This window comes from Cornus florida, unplaced genomic scaffold (genome assembly GCF_030987335.1).
Source record: "Cornus florida cultivar Cherokee Brave unplaced genomic scaffold, ASM3098733v1 CherokeeBrave_3.0.0_Hap2_Chr08, whole genome shotgun sequence".
In the NCBI taxonomy this organism is placed as follows: domain Eukaryota; kingdom Viridiplantae; phylum Streptophyta; class Magnoliopsida; order Cornales; family Cornaceae; genus Cornus; species Cornus florida.
Window position 1 is genome coordinate 15270575 of NW_026775578.1, and position 25270 is coordinate 15295844.

The 25270-nt window shown below is 33.1% G+C and overlaps 1 protein-coding gene across 6 annotated transcripts in view; it reads left to right on the forward strand.

The window, feature by feature from the left end:
• The window catches only part of LOC132269570 (uncharacterized), a 40653-nt gene extending 16235 nt beyond the window's left edge, over nt 1–24418 (forward strand). Inside the window, exons 1-8 of one of the 6 annotated variants that reach the window (XR_009469533.1) lie at nt 18932–19280; nt 19384–19486; nt 21009–21074; nt 21331–21391; nt 23075–23144; nt 23231–23568; nt 23645–23704; nt 23793–24418. The gene's annotated coding sequence lies outside the window, so the exon portion shown is untranslated. Of the gene's footprint in view, nt 1–18931; nt 19281–19383; nt 19487–21008; nt 21075–21330; nt 21392–23074; nt 23145–23230; nt 23569–23644; nt 23705–23792 lie in introns of those variants that run through there. The other 5 variants (XR_009469534.1, XR_009469530.1, XR_009469532.1 and 2 more) reach the window with 5 other exon arrangements.
• The last annotated feature ends 852 nt before the right edge of the window (nt 24419–25270 follow it).

Genomic DNA, 25270 nt, shown 5'->3' on the forward strand with positions numbered 1-25270 from the left:
CTATATATATATTTTATTTCTATAACTTCTAACTTCTTCTTCTCCTAATTTTTTTTTTTTGTCAATTTTGTATACAAGAATGTAATGACCCGAGTTTTATTCAACTCGGTGCGTCAATGATGAACCGAAGATTGACCCGTTAACGAATCCAGATGCGAAAACAAGACACAAGACAATGGTCTCCCAAGGAATAACATACCTCTAAGACCTTAATAGGACCTTTCATGAGGTCACGAAACCCAAATGAATAAAGTGTGTACGCAAGAGATAGGAAAAATAACAATTAAGTCCCTAGGGATAAAATAGTTATTTCTAAAAATATAGATTCAGGTGCTACCGAGCACACCGCTAGAGAGAGAATGAAAAACTAATCAAGATGGACTCAAGAATCGCATGATTTGGTGTCCGAATGAAGAAGAAACGACAAGATGGATGAAAAAAAAAAGAGCAAAACCTGTTAATCAACGGCAAAATGGTCAATTTACAACTAAGAAGAGATATTTGACTCCAAACAAGTCAAATAAGGTCCATACAATCTAAACTAATCATTTCACAACAATCCAAGAGGTTCTAAGAATTTTGGACACGAATTTTATAAAACGCCCATTCTCGGTTCCAACAAATCCTGACACTACTTCACTAAAACTTGAATAATTCCCATTGTGATTTGAATCTAAGAATAGAATTGGAATCATTGGAAAGCTGACTCAAAATCCACGAATTTAGGCTCAAGAATCACCCAATTTGGATTAGAAATGAAGGAGATATGACCGTTTCAAGTTGGAACATCAGTGTTGAAACAAAACTGAAGAGGCTGGGGAATGAAAGCTATTTCGGTCGACCGAAATGGAGTTTCGGACGACCAAATTGGGCAAAAACTTTCCTAAAGACCGAAATGGAGTTTCGGACGACCGAACTGGGCAAAAAGTTTCCTAAAAACATATTTTTGAAGGGAGGTCAATTCGGTAGACCAAAATAAGCCCAAACAGTGAAAATGGCTATTGGAACAAGTGTTTTATTGTGAAATGAAATTTTCAAAAGCCATCGGTCGACCGAACTACCATTTCAGTCGACCGAACTAGCATTACGAATGACCGAAATGACTAAAGATGGTGCTGAATAAACTGTTATGCACAATAAATGCTGAGGCTTCACCCAATCCTTAAACCCCAACATGAAATTGGTGCAAAAACAAGATTTTAAGCTATATAAGCATGCCAACAAGTATACTTTAAGTATTAAAGTATATTACAATGGACCATCGCCTCATTATATGTTATTTACTCTAAATCACATATCAAACAATGCTCAAAGTGAACTTTATTTCTTTCCATTTTAATTGTGGATACTATTGATTAGTTACCATTTTGTTATTAATACTATGGTTTTATTTATTAGTAAATGTTTTTTACCCTTTAATCACATGAAAATTATTTTCTACATCCTTAATTACTTTTGCTAACTTTTAGATCGTCACCAAATTTAACTTATTTATGATTTGTTTGAACTTGTTAAGCATTTGTTTGACCAGATCATGTATCATGGACATTTTTTTCTTACAAAATGCCCATATAGACTACATTTTATTTTAGCAAAACATATATATATATATATATATATATATATATATATATATATATATAATTTCTATAACTTCTACTCTTTTTTTTTTTTTTTTTGTCAATTATGTCTACAAGAATGTAATGACCCGAGTTTTATTCAACTCGGTGCGTCAGTGATGAACCGAAGATTGACCCGTTAACGAATCCAGATGCGGAAGCAAGACACAAGACAATGGTCTCCCAAGGAATAACATACCTCTAAGACCTTAATAGGACCTTTCATGAGGTCACGGAACCCAAAGGAATAAAGTGTGTACGCAAGAGATAGGAAAAATAACAATTAAGTCCCTAGGGATAAAATAGTTATTTCTAAAAATATAGATTCAGGTACTACCGAGCACACCGCTAGAGAGAGAACAAAAAACTTATCAAGATGGACTCAAGAATCGTATGATTTGGTGTCCGAATGAAGAAGAAACGACAAGATGGATGAAAAAAAAAAGAGCAAAACCCGTTAATCAACGACAAAGTGGTCAATTTACAACTAAGAAGAGATATTTGACTCCAAGCAAGTCAAATAAGGTCCAGGCAGTCTAAACTAAACATTTCACAACAATCCAAGTGGTTCTAAGAACTTTGGACACGAATTTCGTAAAACGCCCATTCTCGGTTCAAACAAATCCTGACACTACTTCACTAAAACTTGAATAACTCCCACTGTGATTTGAATCTAAGAATGGAATTGGAACCATTGGAAAGCTGACTCAAAATCCATGACTTTAGGCTCAAGAATTTCCCCATTTCGATTAGAAATGAAGGAGATATGACCGTTTGAAATCGGAACATCAGTGTTGAAACAAAACTGAAGAGACTGGTGAATGAAAGCTATTTCGGTCGACCGAAATGGGAAAAAACTTTCCTAAAAGCATATTTTTGAAGGGATGTCAATTCGGTAGACTGAAATAAGCCATCGGTAGACCGAAATAGGCCCAAACAGTGAAAATGGCTACTGGAACAAGTGTTTTATTGTGAAATGAAGTTTCCAAAAGCCATCAGTCGACCGAACTAGCATTACGGATGACCGAAATGACTAAAGATGGTGCTGAATGAACTGTTATGCACAAAAAATGCTGAGGCTTCACCCAAACCTCAAACCCCAACATGAAATTGGTCCAAAAACAAGATTTTAAGCTATGTAAGCATGCCAACAAGTATACTTTAAGTATTAAAGTGTATTGTAATGGCCCATCGCCTCATTATATGTCATTTACTCCAAATCACATATCAAACAATGCTCAAAGTGAACTTTATTTCTTTCTATTTTAATTTTTAATTTCTTAGATAGAAAATTTAGAGAGGGAAAGTGTAGAGAGAGAAAGAGGCCACCCGTTCATTGAAGAACATTTGTTCATACTTTCAGTATTGTAAGGGTAAGATGTTGTTTGCCTTGTTCATTAGATTTGTTGTTGTGGATACTATTGATTAGTTACCATTTTGTTATTAATACTATAGTTTTATTCATTAGTAAATATTTTTTACCCTTTAATCACATGAAAATTATTTTCTACATCATTAATTACTTTTGCTAACTTTTAGATCGTGACCAAATTTAACTTATTTATGATTTGTTTGAACTTGTTAAACATTTGTTTGACCAGATCGTGTATCATGGACATTTTTTTCTTACAACATGCCCCTATAGACTACATTTTATTTTAGCAAAACATATATATATATATTATTTCTATAACTTCTATTTTTTTTTTTTTTTTTTTTGTCAATTATGTCTACAAGAATGTAATGACCCGAGTTTTATTCAACTCGGTGCGTCAGTGATAAACCGAAGATTAACCCGTTAACGAATCCAGATGCGGAAGCAAGATACAAGACAATGGTATCCCAAGGAATAACACACCTCTAAGACCTTAATATGACCTTTCATGAGGTCACGGAACCCAAAGGAATAAAGTGTGTACGCAAGAGATAGAAAAAATAACAATTAAGTCCCTAAGGATAAAATAGTCATTTCTAAAAATATGAGGTGCTACCGAGCACACCATTAGAGCGAGAACGAAAAACTAATCAAGATGGATTCAAGAATTGCATGATTTGGTGTCCGAATGAAGAAGAAACGACAAGATGGATGAAAAAAAACGAGCAAAACTCGTTAATTAACGGTTAAATGGTCAATTTACAACTAAGAAGAGATATTTGACTCCAAGCAAGTCAAATAAGGTCCATGCAACCTAAACTAATCATTTCACAACATTCCAAGAGATTCTAAGAACTTTGGACGCGAATTTCATAAAACGCCCATTCTCGGTTCAAACAAATCCTGACACTACTTCACTTAAACTTGAATACCTCCCATTGTGATTTGAATCTAAGAATGTGATTGAAACCATTGGAAATCTGACTCAAAATCCATGACTTTAGGCTCAAGAATCACCCCATTTGGATTAGAAATGAAGAAGATATGACCGTTTGAAGTCGGAACATGAAACAAAACTGAAGAGGCTGGTGAATGAAAGCTATTTTTGTCGACCGAAATGGGCAAAAACTTTCCTAAAGACATATTTTTGAAGGGAGGTCAATTCGGTAAATCAAAATAAGCCATCGGTCAACCGAAATAGGCCCAAACAGTGAAAATGGCTACTGGAACAAGTGTTTTATTATGAAATGAAGTTTCCAAAAGTCATCGGTCGACCGAACTACCATTTCGGTTGGCCGGACTAGCATTATGGATGACCGAAATGACTAAAGATGGTGCTGAATGAACTGTTATGCATAAGAAATGCTGAGGCTTCACCCACTCCTCAAACCCCAACATGAAATTGGTCCAAAAACAAGAATTTAAGCTATGTAAGCATGCCAACAAGTATACTTTAAGTATTAAAGTGTATTACAATGGCCCATCGCCTCATTATATATCATTTACTCCAAATCACATATCAAACAATGCTCAAAGTGAACTTTATTTCTTTCCATTTTAATTTTTAATTTCTTAGAGAGAAAATTTAGAGAGGGAAAGTGTAGAGAAAGAAAGAGGCCACCCGTTCATTGAAGAACCTTTGTTCATACTTTCAGTATTGCAAGGGTAAGATGTTGTTTTCCTTATCCATTAGATTTGTTGTTGTGGATGCTATTGATTAGTTACCATTTTGTTATTAATACTATGGTTTTATCCATTAGTAAATGTTTTATACCCTTTAATCACATGAAAATTATTTTCTACATCCTTAATTACTTTTGCTAACTTTTACATCGTGACCAAATTTAACTTATTTATAATTTGTTTGAACTTGTTAAGCATTTGTTTGACCAGATCGTGTATCATGGACATTTTTTTCTTACAAAATGCCCCTATAGACTACATTTTATTTTAGCAAAATATATATATATATATATATATATACATACATATATATATATATATATACATTTTTTTATTTCTATAACTTCTACACCTTTTTTTTTTTTTTTTTTTTTTTTTTCTTTTTTGTCAATTATGTCTACAGGAATGTAATGACCCGAGTTTTATTCAACCTGGTGCGTTAGTGATGAACCGAAGATTGACCCGTTAACAAATTCAAATGCGGAAGCAAGATACAAGACAATGGTCTTTCAAGGAATAACACACCTCTAAGACCCTAATATGACCTCTCATGAGGTCACGGAACCCAAAGGATTAAAGTGTGTACGCAAGAGATAGGAAAAATAACAATTAAGTCCCTAGGGATAAAATACTCATTTCTAAAAATATGGATTTAGGTGCTACCGAGCACCGCTAGAGAGAAAACGAAAACCTAATCAAGATGGACTCAAGAATCGAATGATTTAGGTTCGAATGAAGAAGAAGCGACAAGATGGATGAAGAAAAACGGGCAAAACCCGTTAATCAACGGCAAAATGGTCAATTTACAACTAAGAAGAGATATTTGACTCCAAGCAAGTCAAATAAGGTCCATACAACCTAAACTAATCATTTCACAACATTCCAAGAGGTTCTAAGAACTTTGGACATGAATTTCATAAAACGCTCATTTCGGTTCAAACAAATCCTGACACTACTTCACTAAAACTTGAATAACTCCTACTGTAATTTTAATCTAAGAATTGAATTGAAACCATTGGAAAGCTGACTCAAAATCCATGACTTTAGGCTCAAGAATCAACCCATTTGGATTAGAAATGAACGAGATATGACCGTTTGAAATCGGAACATCCGTGCTGAAACAAAACTGAAGAGGCTGGTGAATGAAAGTTATTTCGGTCGACCGAAATGGAGTTTCGGACAACCGAACTGGGCAAAAACTTTCCTGAAAACATATTTTTGAAGGGAGGTCAATTCGGTAGACCAAAATAAGTCATCGGTCGACCGAAATAGGCCCAAATAGTGAAAATGGCTACTGTAACAAGTGTTTTACAGTGAAATGACACTTCTAAAATGACTAAAGATGGTGCTGAATGACCTGTTATGCACAGGAAATGCTGACGCTTCACCCAAGCCTCAAACCCTAACATGAAATTGTTTCAGAAACAAGATTTTAAGCTATGTAAGCATGCCAACAAGTATACTTTAAATATTAAAGTGTATTACAATGGCCCATCGCCTCATTACGTGTCATTACTCCAAATCACATATGAAACAATGCTCAAAGTGAACTTTATTTCTTTCCATTTTAATTTTTAATTTCTTAGAGAAAAAAATTTAGAGAGGGAAAGTGTAGAGAGAGAAAGAGGCCATCCATTCATTGAAGGGCCTTTGCTCATACTTTTAGTATTGCAAGGATAAGATGTGTTTGCCCTGTTCATTAGATTTGTTGTTGTGGATGCTATTGATTAGTTACCATTTTGTTATTAATACTATGATTTTATTCATTAAAAAATATTTTTTACCCTTTAATCACATGAAAATTATTTTTTACATCCTTAATTACTTTTGCTAATGTTTAGATCGTGACCAAATCTAACTTATTTATGATTTGTTTGTACTTGTTAAGCATTTGTTTGACCAGATCGTGTATCATGGACATTTTTTTCTTACAAAATGCCCCTATAGACTACATTTTATTTTAGCAAAATATATATATATATATATATATATATATATATATATATATTTTATTTCCATAACTTTTTTTTTTTTTTTTTTTTTTTTTGTCAATTATGTATACAAGAATGTAATGACCCGAATTTTATTCAACCCGGTGCGTCAGTGATGAACTGAAGATTGACCCGTTAACGAATTCAGATGCGGAAGCACGACACAAGACAATGGTCTCACAAGGAATAATACACCTCTAAGACCCTAATATGACCTTCCATGAGGTCACGGAACGCAAAGGAATAAAATGTATACGTAAGAGATAGGAAAAATGACAATTAAGTCCCTAGGGATAAAATAGTCATTTCAAAAAATATAGATTCAGGTGCTATCGAGCACACCGCTGGAGGGAGAACGAAAAACTAATCAAGTTGGACTCAAGAATCGCATGATTTGGGGTCCGAATTAAGAAGAAACGACAAGATGAAAAACGAGTAAAACTTGTTAATCAATGACAAAATGGTCAATTTACAACTAAGAAGAGATATTTGACTCCAAGTAAGTCAAATAAGGTCCATGCAACCTAAACTAATCATTTTACAATATTCCAAGAGGTTCTAAGAACTTGGGACACGAATTTCATAAAACGCCCATTCTCAGTTCAAACAAATCCTTACACTACTTCACTAAAACTTGAATAACTCCCACTGTGATTTGAATCTAAGAATGGAATTAGAATCATTGGAAATTTGACTCAAAATTCATAAATTTAGGCTCAAGAATCACCCTATTTGGATTAGAAATGAAGGAGATATGACCGTTTGAAGTCGGAACATCAGTGCTGAAACAAAACTGAAGAGGCTGGTGAATGAAAGCTATTACGGTCGATCAAAATGGAGTTTCGGAGAACCAAACTGGGCAAAAACTTTCCTGAAAACGTATTTTTGATGGAAGGTCAATTCGGTAGACTGAAATAAGCCATCGGTCGACCGAAATAGGCCCAAACAGTGAAAATGGCTACTGAAACAAGTGTTTTACTGTGAAATAAAATTTCTAAAAGCCATCGGTCAACCGAACTACCATTTCGGTCGACCGAACTACCATTTGAGACGATCGAAATGACTAAAAATGGTGCTGAATGACCTGTTATGCACAAGAAATGCTGAGGCTTCACCTAAGCCTTAAACCCCAACATGAAACTGGTCCAAAAATAAGATTTTAAGCTATGTAAGCATGCCAACAAGTATACTTTAAGTATTAAAGTGTATTACAATGACCCATCGCCTCATTACATGTCATTTACTCCAAATCACATATCAAACAATGCTCAAAGTTAACTTTATTTCTTTCCATTTTAATTTTTAATTTCTTAGATAGAAAATTTAAAGAAGGAAAGTGTAGAGAGAGAAAGAGGCCACCCGTTCATTGAATTGCCTTTGTTTATACTTTCAGTATTTCAAGGGTAAGATGTTGTTTGCCCTGTTCATTAGATTTGTTATTGTGGATGCTATTGATTATTTACCATTTTGTTATTAATACTATGGTTTTATTCATTAGTAAATGTTTTTTACCCTTTAATCACATGAAAATTATTTTTTACATCCTTAATTACTTTTGCTAACTTTTAGATCGTGACCAAATTTAACTTATTTATGATTTATTTGTACTTCTTAAGCATTTGTTTAACCAGATCGTGTATCATGGACATTTTTTTTTTTTGCAAAATGCCCTATAGACTACATTTTATTTCAGCAAAACATATATATATATATATATATATATATATATATATATATATATATAACTTCTACTTTTTTTTTTTTTTTTTTTTTTGTCAATTATGTCTACAAGAATGTAATGACCCGGGTTTTATTCAACCCGATGCGTCAATGATGAATCGAAGATTGACCCGTTAACGAATTCAGATGCGGAAGCAAGACACAAGACATTGGTCTCCCAAGGAATAACACACCTTTAAGACCCTAATATGACCTTCCATGAGGTCATGGAACCCAAAATAATAAAGTGTGTAGGCAAGAGATAGGAAAAATAACAATTAAGTTCCTAGGGATAAAATAGTCATTTCAAAAAATATGGATTCAGGTGACATCGAGCACACCGTTGGAGAGAGAACGACAAACTAATGAAGATGGACTCAAGAATCATATGATTTGGGGTCCGAATGAAGAAGAAACGACAAAATGAAGAAAAACGAGCAAAACCCGTTAATCAATGGCAAAATGGTCAATTTACAATTAAGAATAGATATTTGACTCTAAGCAAGTCAAATAAGGTCCATGTAACCTAAACTAATCATTTTAGAACATTTCAAGAGGTTCTAAAAACTTTGGACACGAATTTCATAAAACGCCCATTCTCGGTTCAAACAAATCCTGATACTATTTCACTAAAACTTGAATAACTCCCACTGTGATTTGAATCTAAGAATGGAATTAGAACCATTGGAAAGCTGACTCAAAATCCATGAATTTAAGCTTAAGAATCTCCCCATTTGGATTAGAAATAAAGGAGATATGACCGTTTGAAGTCGGAACAATAGTGCTGAAACAAACCTGAAGAGGCTGGTGAATGAAAGCTATTTCGGTCGACCGAAATGGGTAAAAACTTTCCTGAAAACATATTTTTGAAGGGAGGTCACTTCGGTAGACCGAAATAAGCCATCGGTCGACCGAAATTGGCCCAAACAGTGAAAATGGCTACTGGAACAAGTGTTTTACAGTGCAATGAAGTTTCCAAAAGCCGTCGGTCGACCGAACTAACATTTCAGATGATCGAAATGCTCGAGATGGTGTTGAATAACCTGTTATGCACAAGAAAATGTTGAGGCTTCACCCAAGCCTCAAACCCCAACATAAAATTGGTCCAAAAACAAGATTTTTAAGCTATGTAAGCATACCAACAAGTATACTTTAAGTATTGAAGTGTATTACAATGGCCCATAGCCTCGTTACATGTCATTTACTCCAAATCACATATTAAACTTCCAAAGTTGGAAAAGTTACATTTCAAGGGAAAAACCTGGGTTGGAAACAAGTATTGTTTGACTCAAAAACTCATAACGACGCCATCTTCCTTCCAAGAGAAAATGGACCTCAAAATCTTTGTTGCCATTGGAACAATCCAAAAGCAAGAGTTGAAGATCAGGGCTCTTTGGACACAAGTATTGTCCGACTGAAAAACTTAGAACGACGCCGTCTTCCTTTCAAGAGAAAATTGACTTCAAAATCTTTGTTGCCATTGGAATAATCCAAAAGCAAGAGTTGAAGATCAGGTCTCTCTCTCTCTCTACCTGATTTTTTGTTTTGTTCTTATCGATCTCTTCTCTCTCTAAAACCTAAATGTTAAATTTAGAAAATTAGTTACTGAGTATTTAATTCAGGATAAAATTCATAAGATTATAGTCATTCAGTCAAACCTTTTGACTGGTAGGTGGAAAAAATTTAACCTACTAGTCAAGAGTGAATTCTCACTCTCTAAATACTACACTTATATAGTTGTGAGTCACAGTTCTCAAAGGTAATTTTATTTATTTCTATTTTATTATCACTCTCTAAACATTACTCTCATATTGTTGTGAGTCACAATGCTCAAAGTGAACTTTATTTCTTTCCATTTTAATTTTTAATTTCTTAGAGAGAAAATTTAGAGAGGGAAAGTGTAGAGAGAGAAAGAGGCCTCCTGTTCATTAAAGAGCCTTTGTTCATACTTTTAATATTGCAAGGTTAAGATGTTGTTGTCCCTATTCATTAGATTTATTGTTGTGGATGTTATTGATTAGTTACCATTTTGTTATTAATACTATGGTTTTATTCATTAGTAAATGTTTTTTACCCTTTAATCATATGAAAATTATTTTCTACATCCTTAATTACTTTTGCTAATTTTTAGATCGTGACCAAATTTAACTTATTTATGATTTGTTAGTACTTGTTAAGCATTTGTTTGACCAGATCGTGTATCATGGACATTTTTTTTCTTACAAAATGCTCATATGGACTACATTTTATTTCAGCAAAACACATATATATTTGTATATATATATTTAATTTCTATAATTTCGATTATTTTTTTTTTTAATTTTTTATTTTGGTTGTTGTCAATTATGTCTACAAGAATGTAATGACCCGAGTTTTTTTCAACCCGGTGCATCAATGATGAACCGAAGATTGACCTGTTAACGAATCCAGATGTGGAAGCAAGACACAAGACAATGGTCTCCCAAGGCATAACACACGTCTAAGACCCTAATATGACCTTCCATGAGGTCACGGAACCCAAAGGAATAAAGTGTGTAGGCAAGAGATAGGAAAAATAACAATTAAGCCCCTAGGGATAAAATAGTCATTTCTAAAAATATGGATTCGGGTGCCACCAAGCACACCGCTGGAGACTAATCAAGATAGACTCAAGAATCGCTTGATTTGGAGTCCGAACGAAGAAGAAATGACAAGATAAAAAAAAACGAGTAAAACCCGTTAATCAAGGGCAAAAATGGTCAATTTACAACTAAGAAGAGATATTTGACTCCAAGCAAGTCAAATAAGGTCCATGCAACCTAAAATAATCATTTCACAACATTTCAAGAGGTTCTAAGAACTTTGGACACGAATTCCACAAAACGCCCATTCTTGGTTCAAGCAAATCCTGACATTACTTCACTAAAACTTTAATAACTCCCACTGTGATTTGAATCTAAGAATGGCATTGGAACCATTGGAAAGCTGACTCAAAATTCATGAATTTAGGCTTAAGAATCACTCTATTTAGATTAGAAATGAAGGAGATATGACCGTTTGAAGTCGGAACATCAGTGCTGAAACAAAACTGAAAAGGCTGGTGAATGAAAGCTATTTCGATCAACCGAAATGGGCAGAAACTTTCCTGAAAACATATTTTTGAAGGGAGGTCACTTCGGTGGACCGAAATAAGCCATCGGTCAACCGAAATAGGCCCAAACAATGAAAATGGCTACTGGAACAAGTGTTTAAACTGTGCAATAAAGTTTCAAAAAGCCATCGGTCGATCGAACTAGTATTTTGGACGACCGAAATGACTCGAGATGGTGCTGAATAACCTGTTATGCACTGGAAATGTTGAGGCTTCATCCAAGCCTCAAACCCCAACATGAAATTGGTCCAAAAATAAGATTTGAAGCTATGTAAGCTTGCCAACAAGTATTCTTTAAGTATTGAAGTGTATTACAATGGCCCATGGCTTCATTACATGTCATTTACTCCAAATCAAATATTAAACCTCCAAAATTGAAAAAGCTACATTTCAAAGGAAAAACTTGGAATCTAAATGCATACACTTAAACTTTAAGGTTTGTGACCTTTGGCCTCATGTCATACATATCAAATAGGTCCCAAATAGTGTATCTAAGTACACTTTACATATAATAAGGCAAGAAGAGCATATTGAACCTAACTAAGTATTACAACATCAAAAGTTAAACTTAAAATGCTAACATTTGCATATGAACAAGGACACTTTAAAAGAAACTTTAAATCTCCAAACTACCCAAGGCAAGTGTAAATCTCAGAGTCTTGAATCTGTACCTGAACAATACCCCCAATAACTTCGGGGTGAGTAACATAAAGCTACTCGTAGGAAATGAGCATGCATAGACCTAACATTTTACAATAATATCACCTTAAGGTGAAACATGTTAAAGGGGTTCATGCCACCTAACGTCTATGTCAAAATGAGACTCAGGGAGCATCCTACGCTACCTTAGATCATTTCTAACATAAATCACATCATTCATGCAATTAAACAATATAAAAGCATACTATACAACGCAACAAGATATAGGTTTTCAAAAGTATCAACTTGCAATCTAGGATACGAAAACAACTAAAGTGGGTTATGCCACCTAACGTCTGTGTTCCAAATGAATCTATAGGATCATTCCTAAGCTACATTTGAACATCAAAACACAAATCATGATATCGATGCAATTTAACTAACATTGAAACTTCTAATACAACGCATAAAGCATGATTTCTCTAAGTTAACATCTTGAAACTCAAAATGGGAAATCAATTAAGGAACAACAAATTACGATATCATCTAGTTATCAATTTTAAATGAAATGTGAAATCAAACAAAGTGAATACTTGGACATCACGCCGGATCAGACCGACACCATAGTTATTTTAGGGTTACTAGCCCATGGGTAACCTCCCTATGTCCGCACTAGACTATAGAGGGACTATCCCCTGTACTAGAACCATGTCCTAGTCGTGGTCAAACAACAACATCCCCAAGTTTCCAAAATCAACTAATTATGCAACAACGTATATATCAACATGTATATACAAGATAATTAACTATCCACCATGCATAATTAAATTTGGAAACACATACAATACATGCACTGAGTCCACAACTACTATCGGATGACAAATGTCGAATCTTCAGTGTGCGATTCATTACATACTATGGCAATATATTTTAACATTGAAAACATAAATTAATGAATCTAATACAAATCCAAAATCATGATTTAAATATATAATCAATGTCAAACACATGATTAAATCATTAACGCTATAGAAACGAAAATTAATTAAATTAACTAATTAATTTCTTTAAGTTTCAAATTTCAATCAAATGACCCCTAATTAACACATGTTAAACAACATTGCATGGTCATTACATACATTCATTTAAAATCTTAATTAAGTCAATGGAACAACAAAGTAGAATTTAATTAAATCATGATAATTATATCTTTAACTTCTAAAGCAACTTCAAATGGTCCTAAATTAATATATATGCTAGTAAACAAGTCCTAGTCATTTCAAATATCAAGTTTAAAACTCAATTAAGTCAACGGAACCCTTAAATCGATTTTAATTAAAATCTCTACATTTTCATACTCATCCAAATGCTCCAAATTTAAAGTATGTTAAAGAGCATATCAAGACTTAATTTAATAGCCTATCACAAGTTAATTTCATGCAAGATACGTCCATGAGAATTAAACTTTCACAAAATATAATTATTAAATAATAAATACAATTCTTATTCAATTAATTTCAATTTAATATATGTTAACAAACATACCAAAGTCTAATTTTCTAGCATGCCACAATTTAATTCTAAGTTGAATATCATCATAAGAATTAAATTTTAAACATAGAAAATAATTAAATTATATTCTAGATTATGAACAAAAGCATGTATACAAGTTGTATAAGCATCAATAGCATGCAAGACAACAAAAATAATAACCTATAACACCCCACCTCAATTTGAGATGAAAATCTCAAATGCCACCAAAATGAAACCGCTCCGAATCCGACGAAATTTCGGGGTTTTGCCGGGGACAACACGGTGAACGATAAACTCCAAAGAGGACATACCAAATCCTAACTTTACCTCAAACTCGAACTCAAAAAATGGTCAAAAACGGGTTCTAATAAGGGAGAAAGATGCGCGTAGGCAAGACAAACATAAAAAACAAAGGCACTACGACTTTTTAACAAAGGGAAGAAGCTCAAAAGAAGAGAGAGAAGGTGGCGGCCATGGCTGCCAAGGATGGCCGGCCAAGAGAGGGGAGGAAGATACAACATCTGACTTTTTGACTTTAAGTTCTCTATTTATAGAAAAACCCTAAAAGTGCCCCGGAAGGGCCCTACCGGGTCCGAAAAAATGGAATTTGAGCAGACGCACTCAAACGGCAAAACTCCGTTAACGAAAAAGAACTGAAATAAGAAAATATGAATAACGGAAGAAATGACGTCGAAAATCGAGTACCAAGTAGAGAGATATACCCGGAACAAGTTCGGCGGCAACCGGGGCCAGAAACCCTGAAACCGGAGAAAAACGACTAGAAGGAAATTCTAAGAGCACACAATTTGACAAAATGTGAAAATGAATCTCGTACAAGAATTCAGGCTCAAAACGAGGCATTTTTGCAATAACTTTCATTAATTACACAATGGTCCCTCCAAAAAGTAAAAACTGCACTAATGACCCAGAATGAAAATATCTTTCAAAAATATTTGCTTAAAAACAATTGAAATAAAATATCTTCAAAAGATATTTGCGAAAAACACCACAAGAAAAGATAAAGATTCTGAAAAACTATGCATCCATGCTCCTATGGACACCGGGAGTAACAAGAGTAGTTTACTGCAAAAGTAAAGATACGTATTTCATGGAAACCACTTAGAATGAAGATCCGTGAAGTCAAAAACCAACTTCGAACACAAAAAGTGAGGTTATGCCAGCAAAGTGACAAATGGGGAAAAGACAAAATCGGGAAAAAGACGAAAAGTGAATAGTGTTGAAAAAATGAAAATGTGGAAATGACGTGGTCCTCAAAGGAAGTTGTCAATCCAAAGAAAAGAGTCTCGGAAATCATTCTAGAGCACCTGAGACGACGAGAAACTGAACTCAGAAAGGAAAAGATCAACGAAAAAAAAATATCCGTGAAAATTTGAGAAAAAGGAAAGGAAGGAAAATGACCGGGTTATTATAAAGAAAATTTGAATCTGGGCATGAAAAAAGAAAAAAAGAAGAATTTGAATTGGATTGGAAGTCTTTCGAGTTTGAATCTAAAACAATTTTTATCAATATGCCTAGCTTTTTTAAAATGTAAATCTTTTCAGAACTAAAACAAATCATAACAAGAATTTGGTTAGTATAGGGTAAATCTCTAAAGTTACTTCTTGAAAATTAAAATACTTACAAAAAACATGGTTTTGAGTGAATTCCATAGTGTTGGAAGGGGCTTGCCATGAACTACCTCACACTCTACTTCCATTAGTAGATTCTCAAATAGGATTAGTAAATTGGTCAAAAGAAGATATAGGGTATTGAGTGGTGAATTGTTTAGAAATAAATTGGTAATTTTTTTTTATTTATTAATTATCCAAATAGGATTTTCTATGCCTTAATCAGTCAATTATCTAAAGAAACATTGTTAATTAACTAAAATTAAATTAAACAACAATTGATTTTGGTTGATATATTTTGATTTAGCCCACCCCATTATGATTTGGGGTTGCAACCCCTCTCAAGAATTGGGTTCAAGAGGGGGCATGGGCATAGAGCGCACAACAAATCAAAAAATATTAGTGTTATAACAGTACATTAATGTGTTTTTACGAAAACCCTAACAAAACTACGCTTCGCCCTCTAGTCTTCATCCCCACACACACACTCACACACACATATGTCCAACGCTTTTTTGCTATCAATCAAAGGTCGAATCTTAGCCAGCATAGGACACTTCAGTTTATTCAGATTCCAGTTTAAATCTCTATCTCCCTATATATATATACAACAAATTTTCTTTTCCACAGAGTACCTAAGAAATGCAAAATTTGAAACAATAGTAATATCAGATTCTGACAATTAAAGCTCACAAATTAACCTAAAAACCTTTAAAAAACACTTAAAGGTCGATGATGACGCTGATTATAGTCATATACAACTCCATAGTCAACGCCCCTCTACTTAGTTTCAGACAGGGCCGGCTTGAGACTCTCAAAATTTTGAGTGGCCCGAGGCGAATTCTTATATATGAGGCCCTTTACACATAAAGTTTTACATGCAAAAAAAAAAAAAGGGAAAATTATAGACGATGAGTACATAAAATATATTCACAGGATATTTTTAATTTCTAGAAGTAATACATTCAACCAAAACTTAGGGCCCGTTTGGCATGCGTTTTGTTTTTGGCTAAAACAGAAACAATGTTTTTGTTGTAGGAATGTTTTGGAAAAAATTTGAAAGCACGTTTGGAAACGATACTTTGTTGTGGAAATGTCGAAAACAAAAACGTGCAAACATGTTTGGTCACACAAATATATATATATAAATAGTTTATTGCAAAAATTAAACACCAAAAACTATATATATATATATATATAGTTTTTGGTGTTTAATTTTTGCAATAAACTATTTATATATATATATTTGTGTGACCAAACATGTTTGCACGTTTTTGTTTTCGACATTTCCATGTTAATAGTTGAGAGATGGCGGGCCGAACTGGAACAATGGGCGATGGAAACTGAAAGATATGGGTTTTGATTTTTGTAGACAGATAAATAGAAAATACATGGGTTTTGAACTTCTGATTCTTGTAGATTTTGTAGTTTGCAGTTGCAAAAAGAGAGAGGGGGCAAGTTCAGGTCTGAGAACGAGAATAGAGATGGAGGCATTATTTATAGGTAATAATATGTTTTGATTCTTGCAGACAGATAGATAAACTAAAATAAATGGGTTTTGAACTTCTGATTCTTGTAGATTTTGTAGTTTGCAGTTGCAAAGACAGAGAGAGGGCAAGTTCAAAATAGAGAACGGTGTTGTATTTCATAGGTGTTGTATATGTGTCAAGTTTGTATTTAATAGGTGTTAGCAGTTGCAGAGAGAGGGGGCCAAGCTTGAGAGTTGAGAGACGGCGGGCCGAACTGGAACAATGGGCGATGGAAACTGAAAGATATGGGTTTTGATTTTTGTAGACAGATAGATAAAAAATATATGGGTTTTGAACTTGTGATTCTTGTAGATTTTGTAGTTTGCAGTTGCAAAAAGAGAGAGGGGGCAAGTTCAGGTCTGAGAACGAGAATAGAGATGGAGGCATTATTTATAGGTAATTATATGTTTTGATTCTTGCAGACAGATAGATAAACTAAAATAAATGGGTTTTGAACTTCTGATTCTTGTAGATTTTGTAGTTTGCAGTTGCAAAGACAGAGAGAGGGCAAGTTCAAAATAGAGAACGGTGTTGTATTTAATAGGTGTTGTATATGTGTCAAGTTTGAATCCAGCATATCCAGCTTTGATAGGTGTTGTATTTGATAAAATCCAACAAATTGAGGGCCTAACTTGGATCGGTGGTGATGAAATTTTTTGAAATTGCCCTTGAATAGCAAAGAGAGTATCGGGAGAGGAGAGAGAAAATTTGCCCAAAATGACCTAAAATGTTTATATACCTAAAGAAAGTGTGTTTTAAGTTGGGCCGGCTGTTTCCTCCACTACAGTGAATTTTATGGACAGACATTGCTAAAACAAGATAAAACACCATTTTGGTGTTCCAAGTATTGGGCATCTTTATTGAATTGTTTTACCACTATGCAAAACAAAACATAACCATCCAAATATGTTTTGGGCTTCATTTGGGCTACTGTAGTGGGCCTGAAACAAAAACAACAAAAACAAAGTAGATGCCAAGCAGACCCTTAACACACTACAATATAATTGTGTTCACCATCAATAAATAATTGTGCGCATGTGTAGTGTACATAAGTTAACTAACTAATAATTACAAATTTATCACCACTAACAAATAATTGTGTGCCTATATGACAACCAACCAATAACAATAAATTTATCACCTACATATTCAATATTATTAGAAAAATAAATCAAATTGAGTAAGTTAGAAGAAAAAAAAAAAAAAGAAAGAATAATTAGATGAAGAACATGTACCATGACTTTGATTTTCTAGTTTCGACAATACCACTTCGTATTTGTCTTCATGCAATAAGATTCAGTTTGTTGTTAATCATATTCAAAGATATATTTGACAATATTTCATGAAATATATTATAAGTACTTAACAAAAAAGTACAAAAAGAAGCATCATGGTGTGGCATAATATATATAATTTTTTCATCTTTCTTCTTCTTTATGGAGTGTCCGGTCGACTGGGTCAACGGTTGTACTCCGATGGTGTTGGAAATCTCCACAATGTTGACTACTTTTGGTATGCCATTGGTTTTCCTTTTTTATTTATTTTTTACTTTTTAAAAATCTAATTCAATTAATTGTTTTTTTAAAGGCTAATTCAATTAATTGTTTCTTTGGTTGTTAGTTTAATTATTATTTATTTAATTAAATAACAAAGTAGTATATGTCAAATTTATATAATCTGATAACTGTATTTGTTTTAATTAATTTGTATTAGATTCAATATTAGTAATTAGTGTCACACATGACCTATCCTGTTTTTTTTTTTCCTGTTGTTATTGTTCAATTATTACTGCATGCTATATAAGTCTGCTGGGCTCAAGTGTGGCTTTTCAAGTTTTGGGCCTTAGTAATTTTATTTTTCATGAAGCCTGAGTAAAAAAAAAATCCCATTTATTGAAATTAGTTAAATACCTAAATTGGCACCCTTAAAATTATAAAATAAGTTGTCAAGCATGTTAAAACAAGTACCACCCTTATTGTAAGGGCGTTAAGTTGGCCACCATTAAAGGCCCAAACCAAAAAAGCCAGGGCCGGCCTGACCCAAGGCGACAAAGGCGGTCGTCTAGGGCTCAAAATTTAAAGGTCACCTAAAAACAAAATATTTTTAGGGCAAATCATTTCAGCCTCCCCAATCGCCTCCATCTCTATTCTCGTTCTCGACTCTGAACTTGCCCCCTCCTCTCTCTCCCTCTCTCTCTGCAACTGCAAACTACAAAATCGACAAGAATCAGAAGTTCAAAACCCATATATTTCAGTTTATCTATCTGTCTGGAAGAAATCAAAACCTATTACCTATATCAAAAACCCATATCGGCGTATCATTTCAGATTGTTCAAAAAATCAAAACCCATATCTTTCAGTTTCCATTGGCCGCTGTTCCAGTTCTAGCTCGCCGTTCGCAAGCTTCAGCCGAACTATTTATCAGATCTGAGTTAGTATAGATCTTTCTCTGTGTCTCTATCTTTTCTCTTTTTTTTTTTTTTAGATTTTTATGTTAATTTATTTTTTGGTTACTATTTTTGTTGTTGATGTTATTAGCACGTAACATTTATCAGATCTGAGCCGTTCGCAAGCTTCAGCCGCTGGTCCGCTGTATCTCAACTCTCAAGCTTGCCCCCTGTCTATCTGCAACTGCTAACTTGTATGTATGGGTTTTGTTTTAATTTCTTTACCCCATTATGGACTCAGTCAATACCAGTGCTTAGTAAAGCTTGATTTTGTTGAGTCAAAAAGTGGACCCCTTCATGCTAACTTTTAGATCGTGACCAGATCGTGACCAAATTTGACTTATTTATGATTTGTTTGTACTTATTAAGCATTTTATTACCTATAAACCAATATTTGAGAGAGATACGGTTTATTGAAATTTTTACGTCTTTTATTATTTAAATTATTGGTTCATTTTCCGTTGTTCAGAGGAAAGTAAAATGGCAAATTTTTTGAGTAGGGTGCAAAAAATCTCACTCAACTATGCTTAATTAAATTTACAAATAACTTTCTGAGCTTCTGAAAAAAAAAATAGATAAATAAATAAATAACTTTCTGAACTATATTTTTTAGGCAATACTCTTTAACTATCACATTTTTTTCTTACAAAATGCCCCCATGGACTATATTTTATTTCAGCAAAACATATATATATATATATATATTTATTTATTTATTTCTATAACTTCTAATTCTCTTTCTTCTTTTTTTTTTTTTTTGTTGTTGTTGTTAATTATGTCTACAAGAAAATTTGAATGTGGGCATGAAGAAAAAAAAAAGAAAAAAGAATCTGAATTGGATTGGAAGTCTTCCGAGATTGAATTTGAAACAATTTTTATCAACATGCCCATCTTTTTTAAGATGTAAATCTTTTCAGAACTAAAAAAAAATCATAACAAGAACTTTGATTAGTATAGGGTAAATCTCTAAAGTTACTTCTTGAAAATTAAAATACTTACAAAAAGCATGGTTTTGAGTGAATTCCATAGTGTTGGAAGGGGCTTGCCATGAACTACCTCACACTCTGCTTCCACTAGTAGATTCTCAAATAGGATTAGTAAATTGGTCAAAAGAAGAGATAGGGTACTGAGTGGTGAATTGTTCAGAAATAAATTGGTATTTTTTTTATTAATTACCCAAATAGGATTTTCTATGCATTAATCAGTCGATTGTCTAAAGAAACATTGTTAGTTAACTAAAATTGAATAAAACAACAGTTGATTTTGGTTGATATATTTTGATTTAGCCCACCCCATTGAGAAATCCTGGATCCGCCCTACTAATAATGTTTTGTTTCACATAGAAATACAATATGTGTAATGCACGAAGGATATATTCAATCTTTCTGTCATATTTTTATTTTCATATTTTGGTTTTTGATTTTCTTTTGTTATTAGAATGCATAATAGAGGATATTCATTTGTTAATTTTGAAGATTATTCTTAAACTGATGCATTGTACTTTGTTACTGGATTAATATAACATAAGAGCCTAGTATAATACACCTATCTGTAATTACACCTCTTTTTACAGATAGGTGTCCAACATTTTGACTGAAAGCATATTTGGGTTGGGTTGATACATAATACAAATAATACTTAGATGGTGGTGTTTTAATTGTTATGAGTGAGATTGTGAAACCTCTTCCTTGCAACTTAGTGTTTTCTTATTTTTAGGGTTAGCATCGGACCTTAACATTTAGCAAGAACAAGGTTCAAGAAACATGCCTCCTCAGTCATCAGGTAACAAACTCTTATTTTTTCTAAAATTTTAATTGGCATTTTTAGCTATTGGTTACGTTTATTTATTCAAGTTTTACACACTGTTGTTTATTTTTTTTTTCTACATACATATATATAATATTGTTATGATGTGATGCTCGAACGATTTATTAATGGGAATTAAAGACTTGGAAGTTTAGTTTTCAATTTCAGAATATATGTTTTATAAGTTTATTAACGCTTTTAAAACTTTTCCTCTTTTGTCCTAATAATATAGGTCTCTTTTCTGAAAGACGAGAGTAGATAGGAATGGGTGGAGTCGGCAAAAAAGAAAATAGGTATGTTTTTTTGTCTAGCTAATTGAATTATATAACCGTTGTAGCAGTGATGTTGGTTTTAAAATGACCAATTATGAGAGAGTCTCTTTCCAGTTTATCTTAATCAAATGTATAGCTATGCAACAGAATCACGTAATTCTAGAATTACGTGATTCTAGATGACGATTCTAGATGGAGGATGTTAATATCCTAGTGATGACTACTGATGATGTTGATAAGTGCTCATCTTTGGAAACATCCTCTGCAGGATTTATTACTTTGATTCCACATGCTGTCGATTGGCCTGCGCTAACCAAACATATCATAATCTAAATATATATATATATATATTTCTATAACTTCTATTTCTGCTTTTTTTTGTTGTCAATTATGTCTACAAGAAAATTTGAATCTGGGCATGAAAAAGAAAAAAAGAAGAATCTGACTTGGATTGGAAGTCTTCCGAGATTGAATCTGAAACAATTTTTATCAACATGCCTAGCTTTTTTAAGATGTAAATCTTTTCAGAACTAAAAAAAAAATCATAACAAGAACTTTGATTAGTATAGGGTAAATCTCTAAAGTTACTTCTTGAAAATTAAAATACTTAACAAAAAACATGGTTTTGAGTGAATTCCATAGTGTTGGAAGGGGCTTGCCATGAACTACCTCACACTCTGCTTCCACTAGTAGATTCTTAGATAGGATTAGTAAATTGGTCAAAAGAAGATATAGGGTACTGAGAATTGTTTAGAAATAAATTGGTAATTTTTTTTATTAATTACCCAAATAGGATTTTCTATGCCTTAATCAGTCAATTATCTAAAGAAACATTGTTAATTAACTAAAATTGAATTAAACAACAGTTGATTTTGGTTGATATATTTTGATTTAGCCCACCCCATTAAGAAATCCTGGATCCGCCCTTGGCTGGGTGGCGTCCTCTCCTCTCCTCTGTATGATTTATAGGGTTGCAACCCCTCTCCTCTGAAAGAATGATCTTCCACACCCCACCCCCCCCCCCCCCCCCCCCCCCTTTTTTTTTCTGGTTTTTTGTTTTTTTTTGTTTTGTTGCTGTCTTCTTTTGATCTCGCTCTTTATTTTGTTCAAATTGATCCGCATTGATGAGATTGAGTTGGTATACTTGAATTTCTTATGTGTGTGTTTTAGCTAAAATTACTTTGTCGAATTACAAGTTAATGTTAAACACCAATCCGAAGGATCTAGTTGAGAAAGCTAAGAATGGGTAAATTTAAGAGCGTTGCTATAAAAACATGTTGAATTTAAATACGAATGGGAATGGGAGAATGACATGAGCAAATCATGGGTGGGTGGCAAAGATTTGCAAACAAGCGTGAAAAAGTTAGAATATTCCGTCGTCCGCCAGAGTATTGTGATTCACTTGTGTCATCATTTTTATTAGATATCAGAACTCCTGATCTCCTATCACCAAAAGATGTATATCTCGACTTTAAAGGGGAAAATGCACTAGTTGTTTATCACCACTTTGATGAGTACTATTTAGAATGGGCAATGAAAGAGGACAATATTAAGGCTTTCTTCATGAAGAACAGTTTCGACACCTTGGACTTGTACCCTTTCTGGAAAACATCCATAGGGTTCTTTAATTTTATTTTGTTTTGTGTTATTCATATATATTTTTTAATTGTTAATATTAGAGTTTAATATTTCGTACTTGTACAGAAACATCTTGGGTGCCATCCAGGATATTCATGCGAAGAAGTTTAATATTTCGTAATTTGGATAAGGCCAAGTGAGTCTAATTATATCATTCAATAATATCATTTTTGTATTTTCTTTTGGATCCCACTTTTATTAAATTGCTTTGATGTGTTTTAGCGCAAAAAATCTGAAGAATCACCCAGTCCTCATGACTGATAAAGAGAGATTCAACTATTACATGACAATTGGGCACTATATGGAGAAACGTCTTCAAAACACCGTCCAATTAATTAATAAAAATATCTAACAGACTCGACTGGCGTAACATAATAAAAGATGAAACTCATCCAAATGGAAATAAATTTCTTGGATATGAGATGATGGGATTTACATTTACAAATCAAGTCATAGACCAGTGCGAGTACGGTGATTCATTGTGTCAGCTAAATATGTTGATAACAAATTTTGTGAAGCATTTCGGAAAATATTTCCACAAATCATCGGGAGAGAACAAGGTATGAATTTTAATTTTTCAAAATTTTTATTTATTTTTAATGTTTAATTATTTATTACATATTTTTGTTTCCCTAGAACTATATGGAAACTGATGCAGCATTGGAAATCGGATTCTTTTTTCCTGGTTTTTGTCAAGTGAGTTCTCTAATTATATCATTCAATAATATCATTTTTGTATTTTCTTTAGATCCCACTTTTATTAAATTGGTTTAATGTGTTTTAGCTCAAAAAATATGAGGAATGATTCAACTATTACATGACAATTGGGCACTATATGGAGAAACGTCCGTCCAATTAATTAATAAAAATATCTAGCAGACTCAACCATCGTGGCGTAACATAAAAGAAGATGAAACTCATCCAAATGGAAATAAATTTCTTGGATATGATATGATGGGATTTACATTTACAAATCAAGTCATAGACCAGTGCGAGTACGGTGATTCATTGTCTCAGCTAATTATGTTGATAACAAAATTTGTGAAGCATTCCGGAAAATATTTCCACAAATCATTGGGAGAGAAAGGTATGAATTTAATTTTTTAAAATTTTTATTTATTTTTAATGTTTAATTATTTATTACATATTTTTGTTTGCCTAGGACTATATGAAAACTGATGCAGCATTGGAAATCGGATTCTTTTTTCCTGGGTTTTTGTCAAAGCTAAATGAGATGTTCATTCAGGATTTGGGCAGCCATGATTTATTAGATTGAATGCTTTGTAGTATTAAATTTTTTGTGAATATCCTGAAATACTCAACTCAACTTTGCAAGAACTTGTTCTGAAATTTGGTGTTATTTCAATATATTTTCTATCAAGTCCTGACAAGGAATTTCAATTTATTGTATGTAATGTGGTTATGCCTTCAACAACTGCATAGTACAAACTTAAAAATTGTATTATGGATGCATTTTATTTTGATAGACAATCCTTTTAAATTATATTGTACTTTGTTTTGTTGACGATTCATGCGGTAAAAATTGCATTGACAGAAGGACATGTGCATATTTGTTTATTTCTGTAATTATACTAATTTAAACCAATATATCTATAAATCTTCTTAATAATAAATTTAGTAGGTTTTTTTTCAATTTAATGGTGGGCTTATGTCTCATGTTTGTCATTGGCACCAAGAATCAGGCTAATAATAAGATTCTGGGTTGTATTCTGCACAAAACACTAAAGAAATAGAATAAAGCATGGGAGACAACACGAGTGAGTTAGTATATTTTTTTGGGTCCAGCAAAGGATAGTGTTACACACACATATATTTTGGTATGAAGTTAGATGAAAGTGTGTGCATTTTTGCTTTATAGAAAAGGTAGAGCTCATGGGAATTGTTTTAATGAGTTATTGGAGAAATCAGAAATGCAGCCTTCTTGCTGTATTTGTGTTTGAATGTCCTAACACAAAAATGTTTCCTATCCTACATGTTCTGCACTGTGATGGTAGAGATCACATTGCAGTCCCTGAATAACTGGCACGACTTTCAACTCTTGTAACGTGATCTTCAATATCATCATCATCATTTCTTGTGATTGGGACATTGCAAAAGTATGATTTGATGAATATTTGGGCTTCATCTTATATTTCATTCCACCTTATTTATTTATTTGTTTTTTATCTATCTACTTAATTATTCATTATGCTTTCAAGTTGAGTGAAATGAGAAAACATAAACTTTTTATGTGAAAAATGT